This window comes from Ascaphus truei, chromosome 1 (assembly GCF_040206685.1).
Source record: "Ascaphus truei isolate aAscTru1 chromosome 1, aAscTru1.hap1, whole genome shotgun sequence".
NCBI lineage: Eukaryota > Metazoa > Chordata > Amphibia > Anura > Ascaphidae > Ascaphus > Ascaphus truei.
Window position 1 is genome coordinate 375,881,857 of NC_134483.1, and position 13,990 is coordinate 375,895,846.

Here is a 13,990-nt window from a genome sequence, read left to right on the forward strand (position 1 = left end):
TGTCAATGACCACACAATGAATAAACTCCAGAAGTAATTTTACCTTCTTGTAATTCTCGACCTCTCTGATACCCCTTTCCTCTAGTCTCCGCTACATTTGTCCGATGACACTGTCCTCTCATGGTTTATCTTGTTAGTTGGGTCTCTCCTTCTTTATTTCCTTTTCTAGTATCCTCAACTCTCGACTTTCTGTTGCTGTCATCTCACAGGACTCTGTTTTAGAACCACTGGAACTTACTGGCTTCCCCCCCTGTAAGTTATTTCTTTGTTTACTAAAACACTTTTTTTATTATTATTATCACCTTTTATGCTTGACAACCATATATACCTAAACTCTCTTTAACTCTCCTACTGTCTCCAAGCCCTTTAAATAATATGTCCTGAATTTTCCACTGTTTCTCTATTCTCAACATGTCCAAAACCAAACTTGTTATCTTCCTATCAATTCTATCCCTACACCCAAGACAAGTAAAGACTTCACTATACTCTCAATACACTAAGCCCAATTCCTTACACTCCTCTCTCTTATTTATCCAGCACTGTTAATACCTCAACAAACCCTATCACCTCAGTCTTCAGCTCTCTCGCCTGATGCCCTTTCAGCAAGGCTCATTTATCTCAAAAAAGCTATTTAGAGACAAATGCAAATCCAAAACATGGATAACTTTCGCTGGGTAAAGCCTTGTACCATCACATTCATCTACACATTTTAATTTGCTCTGAAAACATACTTCTTTCAAAAGGCCTATTTGACACCTTCCTGGTGTAGCCACACTTTTGTTTTTGTAGGTTCCACAAAAGCGCCTATAACCTGATCCAAAGTTGCTGAAAAGAACATTCCTAATACTAGTTTTACAGTGAGCAATTTACAGAAACACTCTCTCCCCTGCAATATAGGCCATATTAACTTAAAAGACGTATTTCATCCTTTTAATGGGTCATAAGAGGTCTTCTGGTGCCAGAATATGTTCTATTGAGTAGCACAGCTTTGTAGGGACCAATATCTTGTGATTCCACTCTCCACTTTTCTTTATATATTTTAGATTGGATATGCTGAGAGAAGAGCTGTCCTTACTATTGGTACTGTACCACTATATGTTAATGCAGTAATATATCCTCTGTGCTTTCTTGTTACTGTCTTTGACACCACAATTAGATTGCATTGTGAAATACGCTGCAGCTTTATAAACAAATGATAAAAAATACAAACATGTATTTTAATTTTAATATAAAAGTGGTGACCTAATAATAATAACAAAATAATGTTAACAATATAGAAGAAGCTCTTACATGTGAACCAATATATGTTGTCATGACAATTGGCAAGACAATGGCTCGCACACAATACAAATATTTTTCCCTTTAAAGAAAACTGCAAATATAAGGTTCCAGCTGGGCTATGAAGCAGAACTGCAGAAGTCTTCTCAGGAGGGGTTTGTTAACACAACTCAGAAGGAAGAGACACATCCGTTTATCATGGCTCTGTGTTTTTATTACTGGGTATATTTGGACTCCAGAAAATAACACACATTTAAGGAGGATTCACAGATTAAAAAGAGCTGATCCCAGCAGAATTTAGTGGATGAAAATATTAAAATTAAAGACAATTATTGAATTATGCATAGTAACGATATCTCTACTTGCGCTGCGAGTGTAGAGTTGCTTCTTACTATACCATTTCGCCTTAGGTGTTGGAAAGTACAGGATGTTTTATATTCCCAAATTAGATTTTATTTAGCAGTTGTGATATCTAACAGCCTAGCATGAGAATTCTCATAGATGCTATTGTACTTAAGCACTGAATGTCTAACGATCTGAGGTTTGTCCTATATGAGCATTGCAAAATCTGTTACAAATTGAATTACAGGTATTAGCAGAAATGGGAAGCGGAGACCTTACACAAAACTGATGCAGTCTTCATGATGCAGCTAAAATGCAATACATTTTGTTCACAATCTTCTACAGAGATTTATTTCGGCCTTCACCCAAGTTACAGATGTAGCAGCTATGATTGCTCCCTCTGGTGCCTGATGGTGGGATATGTTGTGATATTCTATGCTACCACTGCCACTGAATCGACGGAAACTCTGTGACATTCTGTATTATAATAATGGGATATGTTGTGTTATCAGTGGCTAAAGTTAAGCGCTTACTGCATCTGTTAAACATTACCCGAGCACCTGCCACCAGCGGATGCCAAAAGCATCATTGTAGAAAGTACTGACATGGCAATGCTCTCTAAAATGTGGGCAATTTTTATGATACTGTACAATAGCTTAGCTGCAGTATTGCAAGAACTGGGCCAAATGTGGAATTTCTGCCTCTGTGAATTTTTTGAATTTTCACAAAATGTGATCTATCTTTCCATCATTTGTGGATATTCAAAACATATTGACTGTATCATGAAGCTTGGCTCAGTGAGTACAGGCACTAATTTTGATGCAATGGTACTGAGGAGCCCAGAGTCAGCTCCTTGGGCAAGTCACTTTATCTCCCTGTATCAAAGGCACCAAAAAATTGATCGTGCCTGTAAAATGTATATGTACAGCGCTGCGTACACTGGCAGTGCTATAAAAGACAAAAATTATATATATATTTATTCATTTACTGATTTATTGTTTTGTAGTTGTGGGAAAACCTAGCTTTGCTATATGAACTGCACCAGAATGAAGCTTTAATCCTGTAGCCTGACATACTGTACTGTGTGTAGGCAAAATGTTTCACTGGGAGTTAGTGGACAACACTCTAAAGATCATGACTTTTTTTTTTTTTTACAGATAAACCTATACATTTTTCTAACAAGTATTGTCACCTCCATCCTTTTCTACAAACAGAACAGCCAGTTCTTCTTTGAAGATGTTAATCTCTATGTACAGTACCAGATGGAGAAATTGGTTTAATGGAATGTCTATGTCCAGATTCTCAACAAGGTGTGAAAAGTTGCTATTGTGTTTGGCACTGGAAATGTACACGTACAATAGACACATAAAAAAACAATATAAAATGCAGTAGCTATAGAGGTACAACCGTAGAAGCAAAGTGAATTTGGAGAGAAGAGGAGGTTCTGATGCACAAATGTCCTAAAGTGCTTCCAACGTGCATAAAAAATTATTTTGTAACTGAGTAAAGTGAAGCTGGAACAAGAAAATGACAGAAATGACAGAAATGTCCTTATCCAGAATTATCATAATTTTTAATATTTCTCTGAAAACATCAGGCTATTCTGTATAGCCTAATGCAAAGGTGGCCAACTCCATTCCTCAAGGGACAACAGGTCAGGTTTAAAGAATATCCCTGCTTCAGCACAGGTGTTCTCAATCAGTGGCACAGTCAATGAGACTGAGCCACCGGTGCTGAAGCAGGGATATCCTTTAAACCTGACCTGTTGGTGGCCGTAAGGACTGGAGTTGGCAGCCCCTGGCCTAATGCAGTCCAACCTAGTCATCAGTAATGATATTTCATTTAAAATAAACATCACTTTAAAAATGAAAAAACTTTAAAACTACTGTATACACTGTTTTTAATAAAGGTGACAAATGTGATTGTTTACTTTATTGAAGAAAAGGAAAGTGATGGCAACTTAAAAAATACATGTTTGTCGATATCTGTAAAAAGTCAGCTCAGTTGCAGGTTTTCAGAGGTGATGCTCTATAAACGGTTTGATATCCTTTACAGTATGTGGTCTAAAAAAATAAATAACTAAAGCAACTTATACTGTATGAAGACTTTTGACAATACAATGCAACAAGAATTCTGATAAAACTATTAATTGTGTTGTAGGAGAAAAGATGGGTATAAGTGGCACACCACTCTTAATGATAGATAAATAAAGCGTTTTTTGCTTATGGTACTCACCTTCTTCTGATCCCGGCGTCCCAAAGCTGGATCCAAAAACTGGTACACAATGCAAGGTAGAAGAAGCACACAGAAGACTTATGTAGAGTTTAAAGAAACTTCAATCTGTATTCAAAGCATCAGAGCTAGTGAACAAGGTAACGTTTCAGGACCCAAAGTCCTTTCCTCAGACCAAACTGGCTCTGATGCTTTGAATACAGATTGAAGTTTCTTTAAACTCTACATAAGTCTTCTGTGTGCTTCTTCTACCTTGCATTGTGTATTAATTGTGTTGAGCAATGCACAAAAACAGGCCTCCTTTTCCAAGATTAACTGGATTAAAACATCCGTTTACCAGAAAGCAAAGGGAAAGCTATGGGTTTTTGTCTGATTGCATATGAAACCCTGTGGCTGAAAATCTATTACGGTATTTTATTTTGCTATCCATGAATGTGTTCGCAATGCTGAACTGATGGCTACATGAATCAGTTCATTAATTTATCATATGCAGACAATAGTTCCTGGCAAAAGCAGAATCAGCAATGTCTCTCTCTCACATCTAGCTGCTAATTAATTAGCTGAGTTTAGATTGCTCAATATTTTGATTATAATTATGCAGTTATTAATATTCAATAAGGCTAATACTCTAAGCCTAAACGGAGAGCAAAGTATGAATTGAAAAGTTGTGCTACTACAGTCGGTCTATTGAATTGTTTGCTGACCTCTTAATAAGAATTTAATGAGTAAAAGTTTAGCATACTGTATGTACCTCAAGAAGTAAAAAAAAAAAAAAAAATTTTCCAGCAACATGCCTATTATGAAATGAGGAATAAAAACCTAATTAAAGCAAATTAGCCTAATGTGCATATGCTGGTTAAGATAGATTACTTCTTGAAAAAAAACTAGAAGATAATGGTACCCATATGGGAAATGTTTTTGGCATTTTTCATATAAAGTGGACAGATTTAGAGGATAAATACTGTACAAAACTCCTTACAGGCAATTATATCCTTACAATGCGGCAGCTGACATCATAAAAGCATAATTTTAATTGCTATTAATAGCATTAAGCCTCTTTTTATTGAATACCTAATGGCAGAGTTGACAGTGGTTCTGATTTATATACTTTAATGAAGTTTCATAGTAAAAATGTGGAATAATCATTGAATTTACCTATTTCTTAACTCCTTTGCTATAAAATTGACCTGCAATGTGTTAAAGAACTACGAAGCCTGCTTATTTGGCACAGAATTGGCACATGGAAATCTCAGTTCAATCTGTGCTTGGGGAGCTCAGAAGTGGACTGAGCTGGGCTTTCCGATGTAAATGGTATGATAAACAAGAATGTTTCTGTACAACCCCAAAATGGAGAGAGAGCGTCAAAACTGTTTTACAAGTTCAACTAGGCGTGAATCCTAAAATGTCTTAGCATGGAATTAAATTGCTATGAATTAACCAAGAATTAAACATAGCACAAAGGTTAAATTATATGTGTTAACAACATTTTCACAGTGGTGATATTTTAAGTGGTATTACAGAAATCATTTTTATTTACCAATTCTAGTTAACTTAAAGCAGAATTACATGCATGTATTAATAAGTGTATGAATCAGGTATTCATTGTGATGCAAAGCGTCAAAATTAATTTAAAGCAATGAACTACGTACAATATGAGTCATATGTATGAAGCCGCCATATATACGGGCTAATTTTCAGGACTTTTTTTAATGACATTTTTACTACATTTTAGCATTCAAATTGTAATTCCCAATAAATTCTAATTTGATATTAGTACACAGGACCCAATGTGATTACAGCCCCTTTCAAAGCAAGAGGGTAATTAGCAAATATTACTGTATATGGCAAAGTTCCTAGCACCTAAAGAGTTTAACCCAAAATCTGCTCATTCCAATCCTTCTTTCCTAAAGCAACATATTTTGAAAAGCCATTTGCAGAGCATCGCACTGCTGGCTCATCTAGCAGTGAATGGACTAACCCCTTTATTTACAGAATCACATTTGAAGAGTTAATAAACATCTGTCTAATTCCTTACACAAAAACAATACCAATATAATTGATGAGTTTCTTTCAAATGTAAAAAAGTCTGGAAATGCAGAGTTTTGAGTCATCGAACTCTGCCCCACCTCCTACCATATTTACATAAAAAAATACATCAATTTGTGGTATATAAAACATCACATATTAGAATATGTATCTTAGAATATGAATCTTTCAACGTTTAAACCTATATTTATCGTCCAGCAGAAGATTTCACAATCCTGGCCCATAAAAATATATATTTTAGTCTTAGAGAATAGTCTTTGTAGTAACAGTAATCTGTTGTGCAGAAATGCCTGAATTCATGAAGGTGTGTAAGTAATTACATTGTCACTCACAGTATATTATTCGGATCATGTGTATAGCTGTTACCAATATACCAGACATAATATAGGAAAAAACTGATCTGGCATCAATACCTTAAAAGCATTTGGTAGATCTTTACTACGTCACACACTTGTTACGTCTAACCAACAATGCACTCAAGTTTGGTTGCATGTTATAATAGAAAAATATAGGACTAAAAACATATGCTTATCATGAGACGAGCTATGTCTGAAAGTCTCCAAGTTACGTAGCTGGAGAAAAGCAGGTAAATATAGCAACTGATTCATTAAATAAACCATCACAATCCAGTCAATATTCTATTTCTATTTTTATTAAAAAAGTCTTATGAAAAATGTTGCCCAGTGGTATTTTTAGGGCCGGGCAGGGCGGTTATATATGCTCTGATAAATGGTAAGTTTAATATTAATGGTCAATTTCAATAAATATCTGATGATTTCATATGCATATTGTTGATTTATAAGAGACCCATAATGTTCCTCTAAGTAGATTTTGCAATTATTTTCCTGTGGTTTTTTTGGGATATTATTTAGACATGCCTGTGTATATAAAACTATATAATATTTCGTTTCTGTGCTCTCTAATAATCTATCACTAGGAGTTATCAAACTGTGATGCAGAGTACCATGCTCGATCTGGTGGCAACAGCAGTTTAATTCAATGGCAGATAGGCTATTCCGGCATGATACTCCACATTGTGCTTTGATGACACCTGGACAATCTACTTGTTTATAAAAATAGTATATACCCTATTTCCTCGATTCTAAGACACACCTTTTTTTCGATTTTCATATGTCTGAAATTGGGGTGCGTCTTAGAATCGATATATTGAAAATTTGAGGGGGAAAACAGCGTTATTTGACCTCCTCCTCACTTGCCAGATTTACAGGCGGCAGCAGGAGAGGTACGTCAGCGGAGATAAGAAGTTGGCGGGAGCAGGAGAGGTCAGTTAGCGGAGCAGTGAAGTGTGCGGCGGCGGCGGCAGGAGAGGTCCATGTTCGTGGAGCAATGTACCGGCAGTAAAGACAGTGGGCGAGTGGACGGGCGGCGGAAGCAGCAGAAGAAAAGCAGGAGAACAATCAGACATCAGACCGGAGCAGGAGAAGAGTGGCATGCTGTAAGAGAACAGCTGGGGAGGAGCGTGCTGTAATACCGAAAGTCAGACACCGGTTCCGGTTAATTATCTCTGCAAAGCCTTGAAAATTGCAAAGCCAGTACAACTAACCTTGCACTGATGAGACCCATTAAGGTCGAAACATGTCTGTGAGTGGTTTCTCTGGCTTTGCATCTGATTCCCATCCTGTGCTTAAAAGCTGTGTTAACAGCAAGCATTAGCTTATAAGGGTTCTATGTAAAAATGTATTTCAGGCAAAAGGTGACATGGTGTGCTAATTTTCCTGTCATTTCCCAGAATCCCTTGCTGCAGTGGAAGCACTGTATGCTAGGTGATAATGGAGAAAGGTAGGGTTGCAGACCTGTCTATGACATGTGAATGTGCTCACAAGTAATATTTTTATATGATATACTGTATATATATATATTAGTAATATATTAATATGATATATATATATATATATATATATATATGTATATATATATATATATATATATATATATATATATATATAAAGCCCCCATTCCCGGGGCCAATCGCAGATCAGCCCCCCTCCACTGTACTAGGGCCTGGCTACATGTCTGAGTGTGGTGCATACTTGCTGGCAACAGGAGGGCCTGAGTCTCCCGCGATGGTATGGGGGATGTCAGGATCAGGTTTCTGGGGTGAATGCCTTCGTCTCATTTAGTGGTGCAGCGCCTCCTTCTCTGGTAAGCCCCAGGGACGCGGGGTGGAATCTTTCCAGAGAGTCCCCCACTCGGGTACGAGAGATTCCAGTCTCACACAATAGCTCTTTCTTAAAAGTAGCAGGTCTTTATTCCCCAGCAGCCGTAGCAGCAATAACAGCAAGAGGATCAACAGTCAGGTACAGGGTAGCTTCTTCCACTGAGACTGCTCTCCCTCAGGATGGTCTCTTCTTCCCTGCCACCACCCCAGGCCCAGGGCACCCAGGGTGGTGCTAACACTTCCCTCACCCCCTAGGCAGGGTGAGAGGCATTGGTCCACTTTACTACACTGTAGTTCTACCAGCCCTACTCATAGGCTGGTCCTTCTCCTTCTCCAACTGTAAGCTCACTAACACTGGACCAGCCAGTGTCACACTCTCTGCAGACCAACTAACTGACTTCTCTGACAGGAGTAGACTAACACAACTGACAGAACTCCCCAACTAAATAGGCTGTGCATTGCCCTTTATGATCTCAGCAGGCCCCTCCCCTGTGTCTCTTGCCTTAGACACAGGGTCAGGTGACCTACCTCCACCACTCAGAGCAGGGCTTGAAGTGGGGGAAACGCATGATAACTTCTGGCAGCCTGCCCTTACCGGGGCTTATACCAGAAGGAGGAAAGACATATAGCCCAATTTCTTACCAGGGCTACATACATATATACATATATATATATATATATATATATATATATATATATCATATAAAAATATTACTTGAGAGCACATTCACATGTCATAGACAGGTCTGCAACCCTACCTTTCACCATTATCACCTAGCATGCAGTGCTTCTTATATAGTGATGTAGAGGTATCTGTACCATGTTAGCCTTTAGCCGAGCTTTAATAATCAAGAATGAATAGATGATACCGTTCTGTGGCTAATGAAATGCTTTTATTTGTGCGAGCTTTCGAGATACACTGATCTCTTTTTCCGACGGTGTTACAGTAAATAAAGCAGACAAGGGGTTTACTTAAAAACAGTGTCTCTTGGAATGGGATCTGTGACCCCTGTGATCACTAACATTCACGGACTATTTAACACCTCATGCCATAAATCGCATTCTACACATGGGGGAGGGATGCCGCCCTGAAGATTTCACAGATGGTTTGGGTTAGATCGTGTGCTAGTTTGCCTACCTGCCACTGGATCTCTGGTGCCTTTTGCTGTATAAAGACTCAACTTACAGATATCATGATTGCAAGAGTTGTTTATCTAGCCTGGAGTGAAGCATTACAGGATTGGCATATTTATTTCACTAACCGGACTGCATTGCCTTGATCCGTGCCATATATTGGGCTGCTCTATACATTTTCAACCAGAGGTAACGATGAGTATTATATCTTTCTCTATGCTGCTAATACCAGAACTACAAATATTGTTATCTTGTGCACACATATACTACAAACAACATTACTTGTCTACAAACGAAAGTTTCTGAATGTCTCTCTGCTATATCATCCTGGATGGCCCTCCGCCGCCTTAAACTCAACATTGCAAAAACAGAGCTCCTCATACTTCCTCCCAAACCTGGCCCTATTCCCTCCTTCCATATTACTGTTGGAAGAACGATCATTCACCCAGTAGCCCAAGCACGCTGCTTAGGGGTCACACTCGACGCATCTCTCACATTCTCCTTTCACATTCAGAACGTTTCTAAAACCTTCATATATATATACAATTTGTGAGATACCGCTCACCACAATAATGAGTATATTTATAGAAAACAATATAATTCCAGCTGGTGCAAAGGGGATAATGATGCCAGACAAACACATAAGGAGACAAAGAGTTCTCCTAAAAGATCCCCATTCACTGCACAGCAAAGCTGAAAATAATATTCAGGGTTCAAATACCCACTAAGTGTGTTACAGAATTAGCTGTAAGGGGTACAATTAAGTAACCGCTCCCAGCACTGTGGGAGGACAGTTACCACTAAAAGCCAATAGGCAAAAATAATAAATACTTTAATGATCAACAAAATCGACGCAATGACGCATACTCAAAACTACCATAAAAACAATTAAAACACATATAAGTGGTGACATTAGGTTGAGGGATATCTAAGGAAAAATTCAAAATAACTCAATATAAATCCCCTAACCAAATATTCCGATCGTGGTTGATGAGACAAAGTAGGTGAATAGAGGTAAATTTACAGATAATAATTATCCCTCTTGTCTCAGGGTGGGGTGCGGGTACAAATAGGAACTGCTAAATGAATGCTGTGATTCAGGGAACTAAGTCCAAATTCTATTCACCTCATAGTTGGTGACAATCATAGTATAAACAGCATTAGGTGCAGTGCACCAAGTATACACATATAGTTAGTGTAATATGCAAATCGGTATCCTATATCCTATACAGTGTATCCCATAATAGGTACTTGCGTTATATAACCAACATAAGGTACAATGCACTCAATACAAGCAAATATCCTGCACAGTTTGACAAGCGTAGTATAAACATCATTAGGTGCAATGCACCAAGTATAGACATATAGTTAGTGTGATATGCAAATCGGTATCCTATATCTTATGTAGTATATCCCATAATAGGTACTTGCGTTATATAACCAACATAGGGTGCAATGCGCTCAATACAAGCAAATATCCTGCACAGTTTGACAATCGTAGTATAAACCGCATTAGGTGCAATGCACCAAGTATAGACATATAGTTAGTGTGATATGCAAATCGGTATCCTATATCTTATGTAATATATCCCAAATAGGTACTTGCGTTATATAACCAACATAGGGTGCAATGCGCTCAATACAAGCAAATAACCTGCACAGTTTGAACCCAACTGCTCCCACCACATCAGGAACGATCTCACCCGTTACTCCTCCTACACGACGTCAACGCGATGACGTCATGCGACATACGTTTTGCGCATAAGGGGCTGGCGCTTTCTCAAGGTGGCGACGTCAAAGGGCGACGGCCCGAAACGCATAAGAGTTTTTACTGATCCCACACCATGATGTCTACCATGGATTAAAGGATTTTTATTTATTATATCGGTGTCTAGCCCCCTCTCTCTTCTGCTGTGCTCCATTTTTCCTCCGTGGAATTTCTCCTGCTCTACATCATGCGTGATGCACGCCAACGGATCTACACTGGCGACCAACTTTATTCTTACTTGGCTAGCTCCGCGAATTTCAGAAGATCCCGGTGATGTGCGGTTTTGTGTCGTTTTCTCCCGGGGTGTATAGCGTTATTTTCGCGGCTGTGATTTAAGCATTTTATTCCCGCTGTCTGCAATACTGCAATGCCGTGTAAAAACGCATGGGGGCGTTTGCGAGCTGTTGTCTCTGAAGTCTAATACCTTCGCGGTTCAACCTGCAGTACACAGTCTGTGCGCGCGCGCGCAGTAATAGTAAAATTGCATATTTAATTTATTTTAAAGTACAGTACTGTACATGCTCGGACCCTGTTGGGGTGAAGTGAGGGGGTTCCTAACATCTGGGGGAAAATGAATTTTTATTCTATGGTGAGTACTGTCTTGTTGCCGTATTATTTTGGTGGGGCTGGCTGGGTACTTCTTTAGGGGGCTGACCATTACTGTACTATAGGGTGATGAGTGCTGGTGCACCCCACAAGTATGCCTTGATCATTTTTAAGCACCATGTTCCCTACACGTTGTACTGCGAGTTGGTGTTCAAAGTGAACTATGATGGGAATCGCGTAAAAAAGGCCCTTCCTGCCAATTTAAGGAAAAACATTGTGGAAGAATTGCGGCACTTTTATACAGTTACAGATCCTGTAATGAAAGGCGTTAGAGACTGCATTAATGGCGTTTTGCGCCATGCAAGGAATCGGCCATGGATGGACAATGTGGAGGACTGTCAGTGAGACCATACTGTTGTGCTGAACTGTATTGTTCTCTACATGTTTTGCCCTACAGTACCTGCTGTACTTAAACAAAGGAGATGTTGTTGTGTGTTTTTTTTCACAGGACATGCACAACTCCAGTCCCTGAGGGCCGCAAACAGGCACGGTTTTCAATGTTGCCCTGAAAACCTGCCCTGTTTGCTGCCCTCTAGGACTGAACTGGTGCAGGTCTGACTGACAGTGTTGCGCACCATCCCACTGTACTGTACTGTATACAGTACTGGGTTTCTTTAATAAAGGAGATGTTACTTAAAATGTCACTTTAACTCCCTTTGCCCCATGCACCGAGAATGTTTTGTGGCAGAAGAATTTAATAAAGGCTGCAGAATGTATTATTGTGTGTTGATGGTTAGAATTGCTGTGCACTTTAAATGTTTCAATATTGTAAATAAATGTTTTTGTACTGACTCCACCAATAAAAGACCATGTTGAATTGCCTCACATTGTTTCCATTTGCTCCTTTGCCAGTGTAACAAATGTAGTGTAAAGGCTTGCTGCACTGTTTTTTAACTGGCTGGTCGCGCAATTGGCGTAGGAACTACGGCAATTGGCGTGGGAACTAGGTCAATTGGCGTGGGAACTTCTGTTCAAGGGCACCTAGAAATAAAATTCATTTTGCCCCTGGATGTTAGGAACCTCCTAACTTGACCCCAACAGGGTCCCAGCAGTAATGGCGGTGAGAAAGGGTCACGCCGGCGAGGAGGGTCCTACCATTGAGCGCAATGGCGGAAAAAGCTTTGAACCGGCTAAGTCAGAATGAGCAGAAACCTGGAACCCACAACTCCGGTTCTGTTCGACCTAGAGGGCTCATATTCGGTGACCATGTAGTCCTAGGTGCGGCAGGATTGCATGGCAAATTGCGACCCTCTCGTGGCAACAGAACGGAGTCAGGGTGATGTTAAAGTTTAGGTTTAGGCCTTTGACTTGCATGGCAGAAAAAAAGCCACTTTGGTAATGTGCTTTTAAACTGTCTTTTTGTTTCTCCGGTTTCGGGGGTCTTGGAAGGCTGATATTTTGCCACTATGGCAAGGGTCCTCCCGCATGAGGACCAGGTAAATTTCAACCCGCTCAGACCCACAGAACGGGTTATTTTACATTATATTCGCGCAATTGGCGTGGGAACTACTTAGGGCCGCGGTCAAGTTCACGGGCAATTGGCGTGGGAACTTCTGTTCTAGGGCACCTACTGCACCGACACACTTTATTCGAGCAAATACCCAGTATGTACCTGGCAGATACCTGGAATGCGCCGCTCCTCACCTCTGACAAGCCCCGTTGCGTTTGCCTTCCCAGCCTGGGTTCATGCCTGGCTGACGGGCGGCTGATCTGTTAAATGATAATGATTAGGATTTAATAGGCTGCAATGCTTCGCGTGTCTACCAGATGGCATAAATTCATGAATTGTAATGCAGTATATATATATATACTGTGCAGTATTGCAGCCAGCGGGAATAAAATGCTTCAATCCCTGCCTGGAAAATACCTCAATGCACTCGGGCAGAAAACAGTCACAAACCTCAATACACCCGGGTATACCCGAATTCGTGGGACTAGCCGAGCTCGAATAAAGTGTGTCGCCAGTGTAGGAATAAAATTCTTTTTGCCCATAGATGTTAGGCACTGTATACCACTGTACAGTATACTGTGGAAGACATATAATGAAACGATACTGAATATGTAGAATAAATGCATAGTTTTATTTATTCAGGGTTTATTACACAGTATACTGTATGGCCGGAAAACACCAGCATACAGTACAATATTATCCATCGAAATCCCCCCATTAGCCGTTTTCTTTTCTGAGAAAAAACAAAAAGAAAAGTTTTAATGTACAGTACAGTACAGTAATGGTCAGCCCCTAAAGAAGTACCCAGCCAGCCCCACCAAAATAATACGGCAACAAGACAGTACTCACCATTGAATTTCCCATTCAGCTTGCGCTGGCGCCGGTCCACTGCCAGTCCAGCTTTCTTCATCATCCACGTCGATAGTTGGCATCGGGACTAGTCCACCTGTAGTCA